Source organism: Phyllostomus hastatus, unplaced genomic scaffold (assembly GCF_019186645.2).
Source record: "Phyllostomus hastatus isolate PE091 unplaced genomic scaffold, TTU_PhHast_1.1 phas_scaffold_129, whole genome shotgun sequence".
NCBI lineage: Eukaryota > Metazoa > Chordata > Mammalia > Chiroptera > Phyllostomidae > Phyllostomus > Phyllostomus hastatus.
Genome location: NW_025334009.1, coordinates 4,663,022 through 4,683,456, shown reverse-complemented (window position 1 = coordinate 4,683,456; position 20,435 = coordinate 4,663,022). Strand labels below are relative to the sequence as shown.

At 40.0% G+C, this 20,435-nt stretch overlaps 1 protein-coding gene across 1 annotated transcript in view; it reads right to left on the bottom strand.

The window, feature by feature from the left end:
* The window catches only part of RHOA (ras homolog family member A), a 46,441-nt gene that overhangs the window by 21,760 nt on the left and 4,246 nt on the right, over positions 1 to 20,435 (bottom strand). Inside the window, exon 2 of the mRNA XM_045856512.1 lies at positions 19,838 to 19,916. The gene's annotated coding sequence lies outside the window, so the exon portion shown is untranslated. The remainder of the gene's footprint in view (positions 1 to 19,837; positions 19,917 to 20,435) is intronic.

The following is a 20,435-nucleotide window of genomic DNA, read 5'->3' as shown; positions in this document are numbered from 1 at the left end:
ACAACAGTGTGAATGTATTTAGTAACACTAAACTATACCCTTAAAAATGAGTAAAATGTTAATTTTTTATGTGTACTTCAACTAAACTTTTAAATAAATTAGTTGGCCCAAGTGTCTGCATTCCACAGAGATTTCCAATACCCATGCAAATCAGTTTTACAAAGGAAAAGGAGGCTTCCCTTCCTTTTCTGCCAGACGCCTACATGACATTCATAGTGCCCACAGGTTGTCAGGGGGAACCAGCCTGACAGCCCATGTTGGGATACAGTCTAGGCTTTATCTGAAAGGTGCCAGGTAAAGGTGTTGCATGTTCACAGTTTGAAACAGTGATCATGCAACAGGAAAATATAGGTGAAACTAAAACTGGACTGGAAACACATATAGCCTCATTTTGGGCTCAGGATTTCAAGAATAATTACAAATTTTAATGGTGGCATAGAGAAACTAAAAGGAATTCCTTCAGGAAAGGTTAAAAGAAGTTATGGTGATTAACATGAAAGAAGAGATAATCAAAGGGGGAAACGGGGAATCAAAATGAAAAATTTACTTAATAGAGAACAGTGAAGTAGCCACCCAACAGTTCTCCAAAGAGCCCAGAGCAACATGTGTAGCCAACAAGATGCTACAAACACCACTGTGATTTGGGATTAAAAACAAAACAAAACAAAGTAGCCTGCCCCCCCCCCCCCGGCCTGGTGGCTCAGTTGGCTGGAGTGTCGTCCTGTACACCAAAAGGCTGTGAGTTCGATTCCTAGTCAGAGCACGTATCTAGGTTGCGGGTGTGATTCCCAGTTAGGGTGTATACGGAAGGCAACTGATAAATGTTTCTTTCCCCACAACCCCCCCTCTAAAATCAGTAAAATATCCTTGGATGAAGATTTAAAAACAGCTCAATTACAGTTTATCTGGATCAAAGACAAGCAGAAAGCTGCTTAAACTTAGTTACCCACAGGATTCATGAGATTATTTCAATAACAACATATCCAGCACCTACAGTTTTTTTTACAGCAAGCATTAATAACTACGTAACTGCCTACATCAAGTTGGCTTTACTAAGCAATTAAATTAATGTAACAAACAACTTCATCTCGAGTTAGGTAAGAATGGTAGGATAGAAAAACCAGCTCAAAACTCAAAGTCTAAAAACTGAAGCCCGGACCGCAAAGCCTTCTGCAAGCACACCTTCTGGGTTTCAAGGACTGCGCTGCAGAGCAGTGTTTCCCAACTTCCTTCTCCGAGAATAAAGGTCATCTCCAAGCCTCCAGGGTGAAGGGTCCAACCCCTCTAGACCTATTCCATTATCATCTGCACCACAATACAGTTTTGTAAAAAGTAAAGGCATATTTGGTCCTAGACATGTCTTCCTTACACCTAGGAAGCCCGCCCACCTCTTGTCTGTGTAGCAGATATTTACCTTTCAAGATGACAATTTCCTGATATCCTCTTTCATTTCCTTTTTCCTCCCTATACAACCACTTTTAATACCCTCACCCCTATTTATTACTTCTATTTAATCATTCCTATTTATTTTTATTTTTTAAATATTATATTTATTGATTTTTAGAGAGAGGGGAAGAGAAGGAGAAAGAGAAGGAGAGAAATATCAATGTGTGGCTGCCTTTCGTGTGCCCCATACTGTGGACCCGGCCCGCAACCCAGGCATGTGCCCTGACTGGGAATCTAACTGGTGACCCTTTGGTTCACAGGCCTGCGCTCAATCCACTGAGCCACACCAGCCAGGGTTCATGTCTATTTATTTTTTAAAGATTTTATTTACTTCTAGCCCTGGCTGGCGTAGCTCAGTGGATTGAGCACGGGCTGGGAACCAAAGTGTCCCAGGTTCGATTCCCAGCCAGGGTACATTCTTGGGTTGCAAGCCATAACCCCCAGCAACCGCACACTGATGTGTCTGTCTGTCTGTCTGTCTGTCTGTCTGTCTCTGTCTCTCTCCCCCTCCCTTCTCTCCCTAAAAATAAATAAAATCTTTAAAAAAAAAAAGATTTTATTTACTTCTTTGTAGACAGAGGAGAAGGGTAGGGAAGAAGGAGAGAAATATCAATGTGTGGTTACCTCTCATGCACCCCCTAGTAGGGATCTGGCCAGCAACCTAAGTATGTGCCCCAGACTGGGAACTGAACCAGCCAAGGGCACATACCTTTGCTTTGCGAGCCAGTGCTCAATCCACTGAACCACACTGGCCAATGCTAATCGTTCCTATTTAAACGACACTCCTTCTACTAGCCTGAAAGCTAATTTAGGATAGGGATAGTTTTATTCATCTTTATATCATCAATGCCAAGCAAGTAGTGTCAGACACCAATAAACTCTCCCCAAGTATTTGCTGAATAAAGGAACAAAAGTCACTGTATAATTCACCCTGGCTGCCACACGCAGAAATAAAACTGAACTTCAATCTACCTTTCAAAAGAAGCACTTGAGAAGCCCTACTCAACACCCTGAAATAAGACTTCCCTCATATATAAATTTTTCCAAAGTAGGAAGAAAGCTGAAGACTTCAATGATAGACATAAATTGTAATTTTAAATTAGTGAAAAGATATATTCAGGAGAGCAGAGTCATTGCTTGAAGCAGAAACTCAAAAGACAAAGTGTGGCCCTGGTGGGCAGCTCAGTTGGTTAGAGCGTTGTTCTGATATGCCAAGGTTGTAGGTCCCATCCCCAGTCAGGAGACACATACAAGAATCAACCAATGAATGAATAAATAAAGGGAACAATGAATATTTTTCTCCCTCCAAAATTAATGGAGAGAGAGAGAAGAAATAAATTTGGGCTGCATTCAATCCCACAGCTAGTACTATCAGCTTCACTGCCTAACACAGTAGCCACTCATCAGTTACAGGTGACTGTTTTAACTTTTAATTAATATTTTAATTAGTTTAACTTTTAAAATTCAGGTCTCGTCGGTCACACTGGCCACATTTCAAATGCCCAACAGCTACATGTGACTCATATCAGACAGTCAGGTATAGAACATGTCCATCTTTTTTTAAAAAATATTTATTTTATGTATTTATTTTTAAAGAGAGGGGAAGGGAAGGAGAAAGAGAGGGAGAGAAATATCAGTGTGTGGTTGCCCCCTGCACACCCCCACCAGGGACCTGGCCTGTGCAACCCAAGGCATGTGCCCCGACCGGGAAACCAACTGGCAACCCTTTGGCTTGCAGGCCGGTGCTCAACCCACTGCAAGCTATACCAGCCAGGGCAGAACATGTCCATCTTCACGGAAAGTCTACTGACCAGGGCTACTCTGAACAACTCTCCCATGGCTAGTTGGCAGACAAAGAATTCTTACTCGATGTTCTAGGTTTTTGCATGCTATAAGGATCTGCCAAGGAAGACACACCCATTGTTTCACACAAATGATTTTTCTAGAAAAAATTTACAGCAAATATCAGGTCATTTAAAGATAAGTTCTAGCAGGTTCTCCCACCCATTCCTCAGGCCTCCTCCCAAGCACTCTAACCTCAGTATGATGGCAATCATCTCCATGCCTGGTCCAGTGGCTTTGTCTCAACTCTAGCTCCCTTACAATCAATCTAACGCAAACCAACAGTTTTCTATGGGTCATTCCCTGTGCTAGGTGCTAGAGAGCAGTCTTATCTGGAAGAATCAATTAGAGAAAACAACACAATTAAGTACTGTAACAGAAGGTTATCCTCTCTGGTACGAAGAGAGAAAAGCAAGCAATTCTGCCAGAAGGCTTCAGAGAAGGTAACATCTGTCCCAGACACTGTGAAGAATGAGGATAAGTCTCTTGAGAAGAATTTAGTAGAGTAATGCACTGACTGGGAAAGATCCATGTGTTAGGTAAAAAGGAAGAGACAAAGCAGTACAAATGCAAAGATTCTTCTTGGGATCTGACCTCCTGTAGTCTGCTTAAGTATGCCTCCCTCCCCTGCACAACTTCCCTATACAACACCATCCACCCCCTCTTCCATACAAGGAGGTAAAACAAGACTGTTCAAGCACAATTTAACACTGCCAAGGGGCTGATTGGTCCCACTCAGCACTCCACTTTATCTCCTTTAAAGCTAAGTGTTACACCCTCCCCAGGGAGGCCTCCTTGGCTACTCCAGTACAAATTTTTCTTCCTCTCTGAATTTCTATTGTGCTTGGTCTACTCAGTGCTGTTTCCTAAATAACTACATAGACTTACATCATTTGATAACTTTGTTTGCACTGGTAGAGAGAATGCTCTGGAGCCAGATGCTGGGGTTCAAAGTAGCTGACAATCTTTAGGCAAGTTACTTAAACTCTTTGTGCCTCCGAAGCAATGTACTCATCAGTACCAATGGGGAAAATAATGGTTCCTAACCTCAAAGGATAGAAGTAACTATTAAATGAGTCAACACAGGAAAGCACTTAAATTAAAAAACAATCCTCACCTGAGGATATGTTTGTTGATTTTAGGGAGGGAGGGAGGAGGAAAGGAAGGGATGGCGGAAAGAGAGGGAGGGATGGAGGAAGGAATGGAGGAAGAGACATCCATCTAGAAGAGAAACAGAAAGGTGGCCTCCCATACATGCACTAATTGGGGCTCCAACTTGCAACCTAGGTATGTGCCCTGACCAGGGACTGGACCCGCAACCTTTTGGCGCACAGGACAATGCTCCAACTGAGCCACCTGCAGAGGAAAACACTTAAAATAAGTAATTCCTAGTATTATCTGTCAACTCCAATGAAATGGCTATACCTTCATTTCTATATTCCCTACAGTGGCTAAAGGGTCAAAAATAGCGCTGAAGAGAAGTTATGTGTTTGTATTAAGAAAGAGTTAATTCTCTAACCTTTTGAAAGGAAACTTTCAAAAGCTCAAGTTACTAAGATTAGACATTAGTCTTCAAATTTACTTCCTCTAAATTACTTCCCTTCTTTTCTGGATTGGCCTTCCTCTCATTCTTCAAGTAGGAAGTTACTTCTTTTCAAACAAGATTTACAAATAGTAAACCACTGTATATAAAACTCCCTAGTCGCTACATTCATATACATACATAAGGGAGGGAGACTAAACATCTCTCTTATCACTTAAAAAAAAAAAAGATTTACTTGATTATAGAGAGAGGGGAGAAAGAGAAACATCGATGTGCCAGAGACACGTGTATCAGCTGCCTCTTGCACTTGCACGCCCCCCAACCAAGGACCTGGCCCACAACCCAGGCATGTGCCGAATGGGAACTGAACCAGCAAACTTTTGGTCTGCAGACTGGCACTCAATCCACTGAGCCACACCCACTAAGGCTCTTATCACCTTAAATATAGCAAAAGCCTAAGAAAAGACTAGTGGTCCTGTAATACTTTAGAGAGTAGCAATTGTGAACCATGATGAAGAGATTCATTATGGGGATCAAAAGTAACTTTGTTATTAAACAGCTAAAGTACTGAAGATTGCAAACTATTTTTTCCCATCAAGTAGAAGATTCAAGATTACCTGAATATAGTGTTTTTCCTAAAATTAAACTTTTCCCAATCTAGCTAGTAACTATTTTTTAAGGCCAAGAGCTTTTAAAGCCTACAGCATTCCTTTCTTGCACTGTAAGTTCCCAAGCAGAAGAGAAAGAGCCTAAAAATTATGCATCACTATCACTGTTAATCTTACCTTGTGAATAATCATGATTATTCACTGCAGTTGGAGGAAGGTATAATCACATGCACTCCAATTCCTACCCCACCCACAAATTCTGGAAGAGGCCAGCTGACTGACACATGTTCCCAGAGTTCCAGGTGTTTCTCACCACCTCCCCACTCCCCACCCAAAACACTACCACTAACCTTACTTGACCAAACATTACATTTGGCATTCAAAATCTGAGTCACATTCTGGGCATGTCCCATGAGCATTCAGCATCTATCATACGGACTACTCAAATAAAACCAGAAATATTCATTACGTGGATAGGTCCCATGCAGACCAGCCAGAGTAGAAGGTTCTATTAAAAATTAATTTCAGTTGTAGGTGGCAAGAGTGAAAAGAAAGCCATTTACAGCAGTGGTGAGGAGCTAGCTACACTATCTGAGAGTTATACTCACTAGCTTTGTGTCCCTTTACAACCAGCTTCCTTATCTGTTGAGTGGACAATGGAACCTTTTAAATAGGGTTGGTATGAAAATTAAATAAAATATTACACAAAAGAGCTTACCTATACTGAAAATAAGTCAGTGTTCAATAATGTTTGTCATTATTATTTAGGTCTTATTTGGACAAATAGTAACTCCCTCCTTCAAATTCCAGAATTTGAAGACCAGTTGTTTTTTCCAAAATGAAACTTTTGCCAGTCTAGAAACTAATTATTTTTCCAAAGTACATGTCCTATGCATACTTCATCCCACCCTCTTCCTTCTCATTTAAAACACACGTGTGCATGCTCTGTCCAGAAAATATCCAGCCCAGCCATGTAATACGAAAAATAAAGGCATTTGTTACAGATACGAAAACATTGTACATAGGACAATGAAGCGAGCCTCAGTCCTCTTCGAGGTAGGCACCTTGGGACCTCACACATTTTTCCCAACTATAGCACGATGCTCCTTCTGTTCTGGTAGCAGATGCCGCAGAACAAATTTTGCCTTAACACATTTCATGCCAAGATCCTGCATCAAAATCTCAGACACAGTAGTTTTTGGAATCTCCAGATTAGCTTTTAGTTCTCACACCACCAGTGCCTGATCTTCGTTGACTGCTGTCTGGCCATGTTCAATATTCACAGGTGTTCCGCTTGTCGCAGGCCTTCCAGAATGTGGATCCCTTTCAAGAGGTTCTGAACCATCTTTGAAGCATTTGTGCCACACTTTTATTTGCACTGCACTCACTGCATCATCCCCGAAAGCATTCTGAACCATCAGAATAGTTTCTGAGGAGGCATGTTCACGCTTAATGCAAAATTTGACAGATTCGCTGCTCTACTTGCTCAGTCATTTTTAATGTGATGGCCACACAATATACACGCTCACTCAATGGCATCTGCCACCATTGACTAGTACAGTAAAGTCGTCACTGTTCACGCATGTGCATTCCAGTCCACTTTCCTTGGCTGCCAAGTTACATGGATGTTGTGCAAACCTTTCTGGTTATATTAACAATGGCTGGGCTTTCCCCTGAAAGACTGTGTGTGTGTGTGTCTGTGTGTGTGTGCGTGTACACGTGTGCGCACGTGTGTGTGTAGCATTTATCTTTTACTGCCCAGAACTAAAGGCCCATGAATCTTTGGGTCCGATGTTTCTAAACTCAGAAATCTTCAGATTTTAGAAAGGTAATAGGGTGTAAATTCTAAATATTCTGTAACACACCCAATGGGTGAACAGTTCTTCAGTAAAATAAATGAATATTCGCACTAAGTAGGATAAAGACTAAATAACCCCATCAGTTCAGTTGAGGTTTTGAACATCAAATGAGTTTGTGGTTTTCGTAACTCTCTGTATGGCGGTTATAAACACCTTAACACACTGCCAATTTGTCTTAAACACACACACTCTCCTCTCAACGTATTTTTAAAAAAATCCTCACTGGAGGACATGCTTATTGATTTGAGAGAGAAGGGGACAGAAGGAGACAGAGAAACATCAACATGAGAAACACTGATTGGCTGCGTGACCTGACTGGGGACTGGCTCTGCGACCTATGCATGCGCCCTGACCAGGAATGGAACCTGTGACCTTTCGGTTTACAGGATGATGCTCCAACGAAGCCACACTGGCCAGGGCCTCTCAGTACTTTTAAAGTACCTTTTCCAGTGCCCTCAAGTCTGACTTTTCCATCACTCATAGCCATTCTGTTAACTCAGACAAGTGGACAGAGCCCCTACTACTATTCCTCTTGGGAAATTAAAACAAAATAGGCTTTAAATTAGGTGAACTGGGGACTGAGTTCGGTGTGCTTAAACTGTAGGACAGTAATTTGAATTCCACAACCTAAATTAGTTGAACAGTAATTTTTGTCTCAAAAAATCTTTTTTAATTTTTAGGGGATTTTCTCCCTTTCTTTTAGCTGAATAATTCTGGTAACTTGTTTAGGGCTCACACATTTTGCAATACTTATTTTCTTAGGCTCAACATAAATCTGCCTCTGCACACAATTTTTAACTTATATTTGGTAGGTAAGGAGCCATCAAAGATGTCTGAAATGGTGTTACCAGGTTATATAATAAGTGCATTATACAGACATTTATTAGCGAAACATTCGTTAAAAGCAAGCACAAAACAGTTGTCATGCCAGAAACAGAAGCAGAAATAATGTGACTGAGTACCTGCTGCCTCTGCTGGATCGAGATCTTTACAGTATTTTGGAAAAAATAATGAATAAATTTCCATGCAGATAAAATAATCGCAGCTTTAAAAATGACTAATTCAACACACTTGAGATAATTACAATTTTACCTCATAATTCTTCAAAGGGACTAACTATGCAAGAGAAACTGTGATGATTACAGGAAGCTTTCTACCATTTCTCAACCAACCATGAAATAAAATAATTAACTACAGCATGGCTTTGGACATGACTTAATTTTTACTTTTTTCCAGCATTTATTACTTTAAACACTGGACACACAGATTAGAAATTGAGTAAGTAAGACTTATCCTGTTGACATCTATATACTTCAATTATGTAATCCAATTAAAATTTGTTTTTAATTACTCTCTCCAAATAAGTTGTTATAAATTATTATGTACAGATGACTACTAAAAAGTAAAAGTTGTTCAGTCTTTTGAAAACCAAACTTGGAAATTTAAAAGGCAATTTTAAGACACATAAAAATCTTGTGAATTTCATTAAGAATAATCCTGCCCTGGCTGGCATAGCTCAGTGGATTGAGCGCGGGCTGCGAACCAAAGTGTCGCAGGTTCGATTCCCAGTCAGGGCATATGCCTGGGTTGCAGGCCATGGCCTCCAGCAACTGCACATTGATGTTTCTCTCTCTCTCCTCTCTCCCTCTCTCCCTTCCCTCTCTAGAAATAAATAAATAAAATATTTAAAAAGAAGAAGAAGAATTCTAGTGTACATAAAAACTTCCACCCGACCCTAGGTTTTGTCGATGTTAATTTCTATGGGAGGCAGTAGTGTCAACACAAGCAGTACAAAAAATATTTTGGATGAAATCTGGATACAAAATGACATATTGCAGATAAGGAAATAACTAAATCGCAAGACACTAATGTGAAATCATAAAACCCAACACATACAACCACCCTTGCCCAAAACAATAAATCCGTAACTCAGGTTATTAAGCCATGATTTCTTCCTTCTGTCCAGAATGAACCCCTCACCCTTCCCCCACTCACTTAGATAAAACCTCATACTTAAGGCTAAGGTCTCTGTTCTCTTAAGGCCTTCACGGAGCTGCCAACTTAGGTAAGGCCCCTTAGGTATACCCCCAACACCTCAAGTTTCTAGTTTCCCCACTCATCACACCCCTCTAAAGTTCTTCCCGACAAACTCCATTTGTATATCTTTTTTGTTCTTTTAATCCTCACCTGAGGACATTTCTTCACTGCTTCTAGAGAGAGAAAGGAAAGGAAAAGAAACATCCATCGATCGGTTGGCTCCTGTTTCCACCCAGACTGGGGATGGAACCTGCAACCTAGGTATGTGTCCTGACCCAAAACTGAACCCACAACCTTTCAATTACAGGACCATGCTCCAACCAAATGAGCCACACTGGTCAGGGCTAAATGTATATGTCTTATTCGCCACCGTCTGACAATCATGCAATAGTTAAATGTTAAAATAACAAATCTGAAAAAGTAAATTTCCAGGAGCAAAAAAACTTTAATCAAAGTGCTGAACATAGATTTTAAAAAGAAAACAATCACAACAGATCAGTTGTGTACACTAGTGGTCAGTCTATCGCCTAGGATACTTTGCTTTAAAAATTCAAGAATCTGAAACTTCAATAATATGTAACAAGGAGTGTTAAAACTCAGCCCTGGCTGGTGCGGCTCAGTGGACTGAGGGCTGGCCTGCGAACCAAGGAGTCAAGGTTTGATTCCCAGTCAGGCCACCTGCCTGGATTGCGTTCCAAGTCCCTAGTAGGGGGAGCGTGAGAGGCCACCACACATCGATCTTTCTACCTCTCTTTCTCCTTCCCTTCCCCCTCTCTAAAATAAATTTTAAAAATCTTAAAAAACAAACCCAGAATCCCCCTCTGAACTCATTTCTTATCTTACACAACTGTTTAAGTCTAACTGATCAGTAGCTCAGTTCACAGTAATTTAGAAAAATACACGCTTGGATGAGAAGAGGTACAGCCTTTGACAAAAAGGTAGGAAACAGAAAAAACCCTGCTAATTGGGCTCAGAAATGTAGAATGAGGAGGGAAGGAAGTATCATTCAGGCCAGGCCAAAGTCCTAGACTGGGGCAACAGCCTCCAAGGACAGACCTCAAAAATCCTTTAGGAGGAAAGACCTCAATCATTACACATGGAAGCTGAAGACCCCATACTGTAAGACAGAAAAAAGAAGATATACACTACAAAAACAAGTTTTAAAGCTCAAAGAAGTAAACTTTAGTTATTAAGAACACAATGATGCTACTCCAGTCATTTAAGATGTCAATTTTTCTACAAGACCAATACTGCCTTTCCCTAAACACACATGAGTCCCAGGAGTTTAAAAGCTGTCCTACAATGCATCCTCTTGAAGTTAAACTATTGGAAGTATAAAACTGAAAATAAAGGTCAAAATACAGCCTCTTCTCCAAACAGTCCTAAAAGTAACAACCAAACTGCAATCAAATTTTTGTTCAAATATACCTGGCAGAAAGAAAATGTATCCCTTTTATAAATATACCCCTTTCTAACACCCTCCATTCCCCCAGTTTTCACCGTTTGTTAAATATACATCTTAAATGAACAGGATACATACTGCTTTATTAAGCCAGGGACCAAAAAAACCCACCCTATATTTTAATGGTTTCAATGCAGCAGGCAGAAACCTGTCTTAGAAACTCCAGGCTCACCCACACCCAGGACTGTGCCTGGCACACAGGAAATGCCACTAAACATTTGGGAAATTAAATTGAAAACATAAAGCCATTTGTTTTGTTTACAGACTACATAGGAAACCTCTGGCAAATAGGCCCAAACTACCATCTGTCCATTTGTTCATAATGAGCTTGAGCCTGGTACTGCCATTACTTGGCCATCCTGATCAAGCAGTTGCCAAGGTCTGACACTAGTTCAAGGGTCCTTGGAGAGCGAGAGCAGCATGCCAAAGGCACATAAAGGCAAGCAGAGGAGAGTGACAAAGCCTCCAATATAATGCCAGCTGAGAGTCACCCAGACTTAAAATTCTTTGGGAGGTGGAAGGGCAAGAAACACTGCTGAGGGAACATGCCTTCTGGGCATCCTATCAACCACTTCAAAATGTCAACATTCCAAGGTTAACCTTAAATGGATGCACAGAATCAGGATGTGACTGTGTGCAGCCTAACTCTCCACTACACTGCCCCCCACAAGAGAAGAACGAACTAAGAGGTAGCAGCCCCACCGAGGTATCTAGTGACCTGCTGGAGTTTTCAGCGATGACAATGCTCGGCCAGGCACCGTGCATTCTGGCACAAACATCCTCATCCCTCTCAAGGCTCCACAATTAGAAAACTAAACACTCTCTCAGGTTGGGCCTGAACGTTCATTTAAATTTTTCTTTTTCTTTTTTTTAACTGAGGTGAAGATCACATAATATAGTTAACTGCTTTAGAGTCTGCAATTTCAGTGATGTTTAGTGTGCATTAGCAGTGTTGTGCCACCACCAACACCACCCAGTTCCAAAACATTTTCATCACCACAAAAGGAAACCCACACCCACTACGCAGTCAGTCCCCGTTTCACCTCCCCCAGCACCCGGCAACCACCACCTTGCTTTCTGTCTCTACGGGTTCACCTATTCTAGGTGTTTCATGTAAACGGGATCATATAATATGTGGCCTTTGTGTCTGGCTTCATTTACTCAGCATAACGCGTTCGAGGTTCATCCACGTTGTAGCAGGTATCAGTGCTTCATCTTTTTTAAATGGCCGAATAATATTCCCTTGTATGGTGTACAGCACGTTTCTTTAACCATTCACCTGCTGACGGACATTTGGATTGTTTTCACCTTTTGGATTAGTGCTGCTATGACCATTTATGTACAAGTATTTGTTCGAGTACCTATTTTCAATTCTTTTGGGTACATATATAGGAATGAATGGAATTGCTGGGTCATATAGTAATTTTGTGTTTAACTATTTGAGAAATCATCAAACTATTTTCCACAGTGTCTACTTTGAAATATCCTGCCGAATAATCACCAAGACCTATTGTTAAGGGGAAGGAGTAAGATGCATAACAGCATGATGAGCAAGTCTGTACTTAAAAAAGGAAAAATGTATTACACATATAGACATTGTATCTCTAGAAGGATACACAAGACACAGTTGCATGGTTTTCTCTAAAGCAAGGGCCTTGGGAAGCTGAGATACAAGAAAGGCTTCATTTCCATGCTCTACCCCTTTTGCACTGTTTCATATTTATGCTTTATCAACCCTCTTGCTCGTCTTAAAACCCCAAAGGAAGCAATATTATGACAGAACTGAGCTCTGCCATAGGGAGAATATCCATCCAAAAAAATATTTACTTATTTTTAGAGAGAGAGAGAGAAACATTAAAGTATGGCTGCCTCTCACGTGCCCTCCACTGGGGGCCCTGTCGCAACTCAGGCACATGCCCTGACTGGGAATCTAACTGACGACCCTTTGGTTTGCAGACCAGCACTCAATCCACTGAGCCACACCAGTTGGGGCAAATATCCATTTTTTATTAACTTACTGTACGTTTTCTTAATGTAGTGCATTTTTTCCCTTTTAAATTATGGTAAAATACACATATAAAACTTAACATCTTAACTATTTTAAAGAATAAACCTCAGTGGTATTAAGTACATTCACACTGCTGTGCACCCATCATCACCATCCATCCCCATAATTCTTTTCATCTTGTAAATCTGAAACTCTATATCCATTAAATATTAACATCCCATTCCCACCCCCTCACCAGTTTACTGTCTATCTTTACTATTTTGGCAACTCTTAAGTACCTCATGTAAGTAGAACTATACAGTATTTATCTTTTATAACTGGCTTTTTTTACACTTAGCATAATGTGCCAAGGTTCATCTGTACTACAGAATTCCTTTTTGAGGTTAAAAAATATTCCACTGTATGTATATGGCACATTTTGCTTATGCATTCACCTCTGGATGAACACCTGGGTTGCTTCCACATTTTAGCTACTGTGAATAATGCTATAAAGGACGTACAAATATTTCTTTGAGATCCTGCTTTTAATCTTTGGGAAATAACCTGCTTTGCTGTGTATAATGCTCATCCACATTTCTGGCTGAAACTTTCAGGGAAAAAAATCTTTCTTTAAAAATTTTTTAAAGAAGATTTTACTTATTTTTTAGAGAGGGGAGAAAGGAAAGAAAAAGAGGGAGAGAAACATCAATGTGTGGTTGCCCCTTATGTGCCCCCAATTGGGGACCTGGCCCGCAACCCAGGCATGTGCCCTGACTGGGAATTGAACCGACAACCTTTGGTTTGCAGGCCCGTGCTCAACCCACTGAGCTACACCAGCCAGGGCTGTTTTTAATTGAATTTTTAACTTACCTTTAGATACTTGTTTTTTGTATCATAAAAGAATTTAGCATTTATTTTTTAACATATGGATAACATTACTGCTTTCTAGAGTTACATTTTTAATGCATAAGCATAAATAAAAGAATTAAAAATATTTCTATACATACAGAATTTAGTACTACCATGTATAATGTACATACTTATTTTTCCCTCAAAAATTTGGGCAAAAAGTGAGCATTATACATGGCAAAATACAATACTGTATTATATTCCCCAAAGTGGATCCCCAAAAGTAGAATTGCTGGGTTGTATGGTAATTCAATTTTTAATGTTTTGAGGAACCACCACAATACTTTCCACAGTGTCTATACCATTTGACAGTCCAACCAACAATAAAGTGCACATATGTTTAAAAATAAAACAGTTAAAAATAGAAAACTTTAAAGCTTCCAAAGGAAATGTCCTGTATCTTGAGTGGATGACAAGTACACAGGTGCATGTATTTATTAAAACTTACTAAGCTGTGTGGGGAGGGCTGGGATGGGAGTAAAAGACAGAAAACTGTACTTGAACAACAATTAAAATAAAATTAAAACCAAAAACCCTTACCAAGCTGTTATTTGAATAGGTGTATTTACTGTATGCAAATTATACTTGAATAAAGGTGAAAAACAACAACAACAACAACAACAACAAAACACACCTTCCCAAAGTGTTTCTAGTTTTGTGAATTGGACACCAAGTTTGGGAATCACTGCTCCTAAGCATCAGTGACCCAGTAATGAGCTCTGCTGTATTTCCCCACGTCTTAATTCTTAGGACACTACTCCTCCACCAAAAACAGACAAACAAAACAACCTCTTCCAAATCATATTAAAGAAGTCTGATTATTAGGGACTCCAAAATGTGACTTGAATAATGGAAGTTACAGGGCTACATGGCTGGCTCTGGGACTGAGTCTTTCTCTCCCACCGAACCCTCGCAGCACTCCATCATCACCCACTCTACAGAACAGGAAACTGAGTCACAGTGAGTCACATTACTGTCCAGAGACACAAGCTATCAAGTTTAAGAACTAGTACTTAACTGTCATCCTCTCCTCAGAGTCCATGCTCCTACCTCCGATAGTCTATTGCCCTTCTTTACTGCACTTAAGACTTTCAAAAGATAAAGCTTCCTTCTGAATAACTGAAAAACTTAAATGAGATTTCATCCAGGAAAAAACTTTTCCACAAAAAAACTCTAAACACAGTATTTCCAACAAAACTGCCTAACCATGCAATAAAATTATTTTGTGGCAAAAATAAAACTGTATCATTACATTAAATATCCACCATAACTGTATTTCCTTAGACTCTTGAAACCTAAATAACAAGCAATAGGGTCATGTACAAGTACACCAGAAACTGATGTATCGTTTGCTTGATGGAGTCCATGGAAGAGGCACCAGAGGACAACTCCTCAGCACCATACAGACCTGGGCAGGACTGCACTGAGAATAAGGTGACACAACGCACAGCTAACAAAAGTAGAATTGCAAGCATATGCTTAAAGTAAAAATTTTTTGTTTTTCCTTTTCCCTCTAAGAAAAATTATCAAGATGTCAAAAAATTGTTTCAAGTAATGTAATTAATCTCTGTTTTAGAGCATATAGGAGTTTCAGAAGTCTAAAACCTATGTTTTGTCCCTCTTTCTCGTAAAACACACACACACACACACACACACACACACACACGCCAAAATGAAACAAAAAAGAGATCATTTTGTTTATTTATTTTTTAGAAGAGGGGTTAAGGGAGGGAGAAAGACAGGGAGGGAAACACTGATGTGAGAGAAAAACATCATTCAGTTGCCTCTCGTATGTGCCCCGAAAGAGGGGCCAAGCCTGCAACCCAGGCATGCGCCCTGACAGGGAACTGAACCCACGACCTTTTGCTTTGTGGGAGGACACACATACTAGTCAGGGCAAAACCATCAGTTTTCATGTGGGGGCTGCTCCTCCCCCTTTTTAGTGAATTCACTGAGATGACACTGGTTAACAAAGTTATACAGGTTTCAGGTGCACACCTAAACAACACAGCATCAGTACAGTGTATTCTGTGCTCACCAACCCGATCAAGTCTCCATCCATCACCATTTATCCCCTCCATCCCCTCCCTCCACTCCACCTGGCCCTGCCCAATTCACCACTGTTGTCAACTCCATGAGTTCTCTCTCTCCCCACTATCTGCACCAACCCCTATTAAAATGACAAAGTGGTTCAGGACATTTTCCCTAAGTTTTAGGGAGTTTTGTTGTAGGAACTACGGTCAGGATGCAGGGTTCCAAAAACTGGAAAACTTAATGAATGAAAACATTTCTAAACAATAAGCCTCAAAGGTAAATGAAGGGTGCATATAGCTGGTACATGATAAACAAATGCTTCTGACTTCCAGATTGAAGACTCTTCAGCCACAATTCCAAAACATGAGTGTGGATGAGCAGACATGGATTAGAAATCATTCAAGAACCCTTCAGTTATAAAAGTTGGCAACAAGAGGTAGCAACAGAAAAAGTCTCCAACCCACTATCTACTTTTCTGTCCATTTGTTAGAGAGGTGCCATCTTTGACACTAATATTTACTGAAAATGGAAGCACTCAACATGTCGTGTTTCTGATTTGGTCAGGTGGCAGTAAAGAAATACATGTGATTTTAAGCTTCCTATTAATAAAATCCTTATGTGTCACTTTGAGAGCAAACAGTCATTACACAAATACCATGTACCAATACCCTGAAAGAACAATACTCCTGAAGGAGGCACTAGAGGTAGAACAAGACTATCTACTCAGGGAGTAAACAAACTAACGTGCATTGAGCATTGTGCCCTTCAGGCATTATTTCATCTAAAATTCCTATTAAATGGGTGTTATAGACCTAGGTTCTGAGGCTCAGGGAAATAAAATAAACCGCTTAAAGAGAGGGCTACATATATATATATCTCTTCTTTGGTAAAACTCCTTTGTAATTACATGGCCGTCAGCAATGCTGATAAAGATTCTGGTTTAAGCAAACCTACAGATCAAAAGCATAACTTTAGTTTTTTAATGCAATACTGTTGAAATGAACAACTGAGAAAACAACTTTGAAAATAGTCTGCCCTCTTATAAAGGAGGCCATCAATCAATACCTTCATGTTGTTACTCGAAGCTGCTCACAGGAGCCATTGCAAGCCTCAAGGAACAGCCAAGTACCACGCCCACTGGCGCTAGGCTAGTTGTCCTGGACCCAGCAGCTGCACTGGGCTGATCTCTGGCCACAGACCAGGGTTTCAAACAGCCACATCTTGCAATTTATCAGCAAAGCCTATCAGCACGTCTTTACTATATATCGTAAGTCCCACCATCTCCATTATTATCATCCCTCCCGATGCCATCATCTGTCACTAGATTTAAAGAGCCTCCAATAAATCTCTCTGTTTCCATATTTGCCTCCCTACATAGCCCAATGATTTTCGACCCTTTTCATTTCATGGCACACGAACTACTTACTAAAATTCTGCAGCACACCATCATATATATTTTTTGCCTGACAGAAAAATAGGTATAATTTTGATTCATTCACACTGGACAGCTATTGTGTTATAGTTTTCATTTGACAATTTAAGGGGAAAAAGGTCAGTGCCCCTGACTGAACAGTCAGGTAATGCATGTTTTACACATTCTTGCGGCACACCGGTGTGCTGGAGCAGCATACTGGTTGAGAACTGCTGCTGTAGTCTATTCTCTGTGGAACAGCCCAAAATATAAACAAATCAGACATCACTCCTCCATTATAAAAACCCTTTAATGGCTTCCCAATGCACTCTGAATAAAAATTCTAAATTATCAGTTGCTGTAAGATCTGGCCCCTGCCTACCTGAGACTTTATTTCAATTCCATGCCCTCCACTTGCTCTTTATGCTTGAAGCCCTTCAAGCCTTTTTGCTACTCTATAAAAAATGACAAGCCCATCCCTTACTTGTCTATCATCAGTCTTCTCAACTAGGATAACAACTCTGTGCACCCATTTTCCTTGCAGCATTATTTATAATAGCCAAGATATGGTAGCCATATCTATGGACATATTTATCTATGTGTCCATCGATAAATAAAGATGTGGTATATATATAAATGCAGTATTACTCGGCAATAAAAAGGAATGAAATCTTGCCATTTGCGACAACATGGATGGACCTAGAGTGTTTTATGCTAAGCAAGCCAGACAGAGCAAGACAAATACCATATGATTTCACTTATATGTGGAATCTAAAAAACAACCAAAATGAACAAACAAAACAAAAACAGATTCACAGAAACAGATCCAATTGATGGGTGCCAGAGGAGAAAGGGGTGGTGGGATGGGTGAAAAAGGTGAATGGGAATACAGTCAGTATTATTTTGATAAGTTTGCACAGTGACAGATGATTACTAGACTTAGTGTGGTGAGCACACCGTAAGGTATACAGATGGCAAATTACTGTATTGTACAACTGAAACTAATGTAATATTGTAGTTTAACCATAATTAACTTTATTTTTTAAAGATTTTATTTGTTTATTTTTAGAGAGAGAGGAAGGGAGGGAGAAAGAGAGGGAGAGAGACATCACTGTGTGGTTGCTTCTTGCATGCCCCCTACTGGGAACCTGGCCTGCAACCCAGGCGTGTGCCCCGACTGGGAATCTAACTGGTGACCCTGGTTCACAGGCCCACAGTCAATCCACTGAGCTACATCAGCCAGAATTAACTTTAAAAAAAATTTTTAAATAAAAATGAAAAGACTGATAAACATGTAGTTGTTCTTTTCTTAATGGAAAAAAGGGAATAAAACTTCTATGAGCAGGGTTATTAATGTTTTTGTGATTAACAGCTGATGTGCTTTCTTCCTCTTTCTTGTCAGTGACTTTTAGAAAAGTAGATAGAAAAAAAAAAACCCTAGAAAAAAAACCAAAAACAGAACTAAGATAAAATACAAAAATAAATAAAATGAGAAAAGTAGATGACATAATTCAACACAAATCGACTTTTCAGTTTCATACCGAATGTTCACGTTTTTAGGACTACATTATAAAACAGAAAAACTCCCTGAGGGCATGGACCTTCTTGTCTTCTTCAGTGTCCCAGAACAGCCCCTGGCATACAGTACCTATTCAGTAGTAACTATTTGTTAAATGAATGAATAGTGAAAAAAGGACAAGCTAGATTGGCCATTCCTCACATACCAAAAAGAATTCAAAGCCAACCCAGGCCCTGGCTGGCGTAGCTCAGTGGATTGAGTGCCGGCTGCGAACCAAAGTGTCACAGGTTCGATTCCCAGCCAGGGTACATGCCTAGGTTGCAAGCTATAACCCCCAGCAGCCACACATTGATGTTTTGTTTTTTTTTCTCTCTCCCTCCCTCCCTTCCCTCTCTAAAAATAAATAAATTAAAAAAAAAAAAAAGCCAACCCAAACCTCTACCATTGTATGCCTTCATTGTCACACAGCCCATCCTGCCAAATGAGAACCCACACAGAGCCCAAGGAAAACAAGAAAAGGTGGTCAAAATGGTACCAGACCAGGACATTTATCACTGTAGCCATTAAATTAAAAAACTATTTCCCTTATTTGTAATCAGTTAAGATATCTGAACAGCTGCTGGAGGGGCTGTTGCTGTTGTACCTGCTGTTAACACTGCTCCCTCCCAAGCCAGAGCCACAGCTGACTCTTCTGGTACGGAGGACCGTCCTGTTCCTCATTCTCTAGTTGGCTCGTTTTCTATTGATAATTAGATATACCCACAGCACAGGCTGTGGATAAACAAACTGTAAGATGACCAAACTATGTAATCAAGAAAATGAAACCTTAAAAAGAAAAAACAGAAGGAACAGGATGAGAGGAATGGTCCACAAGAGAAGTATGTGTGTAATATGGTGAGTCCATCCTCCTTAAAGATTAAGAAAGGGGTTAGGAAATATACCTTCATCTAAAGAAACAGTGCTTAGAAGAGAAAAAGGAAGTTAGCCTAGTATCTTAGGGAAAGGTAGAAAAATGAGACCAAAGAGAAAAGTTATGGAGTAAGATAAAGATCTTAAGATTGGTGAAGAAAATCATTAATAGTGATATACCCACAGTTCCCTAGAACTTACATTAATGTATCATAACAATCTCTATTCCATGGGGACAGGAGAACAAAAGAAAAGGCTTCTATTTACATACCTTACAAATGTGCTGCAAGACCCACGGCCTGTGTGGCAGAAGTTCTACAAAGTGCCTTGAACTTCTCAGATGAAAGGCACTATAAAAACATTAAAAAATAAATAAGTCAGGAATTATATCTATTCATTTTATGAGGAAAAAAAAACACAGTACAAGATGTAAATGGGCTCACCCAAATTTCTGTAAAGTAATGTACAATCCAAGTGAGGGAAACAGTGCAAAATTTAATTCCTAATTGACATACCATAAAATTTATCACATTTATACAAGTCTTGGCCTCGTTCACCTAACGTATTGTACACAACCAGCCCTGGCTGGTGTGTCTCAGTGGATAAGGCACTGGCCTGTGAACCAAAGGGTCACCAGTTCGATTCCCAGTCAGGGCACATGCCTGGATTTCGGGGCACATCCTCAGTAGGGGGTGCACAAGAGGCGATCACACATTGATGTTTCTCTCCCTCTCTTTCTCCCTCCTTTTCCCTCTCTAAAAATAAATAAAATCTTTAAAAAAATATTGTACACAATCAACATTATATGATTATAAATTAATGTTTCCCTTTTAAAAGCAGGTTTCAAAAGCAGATAAATCCTATGTAAA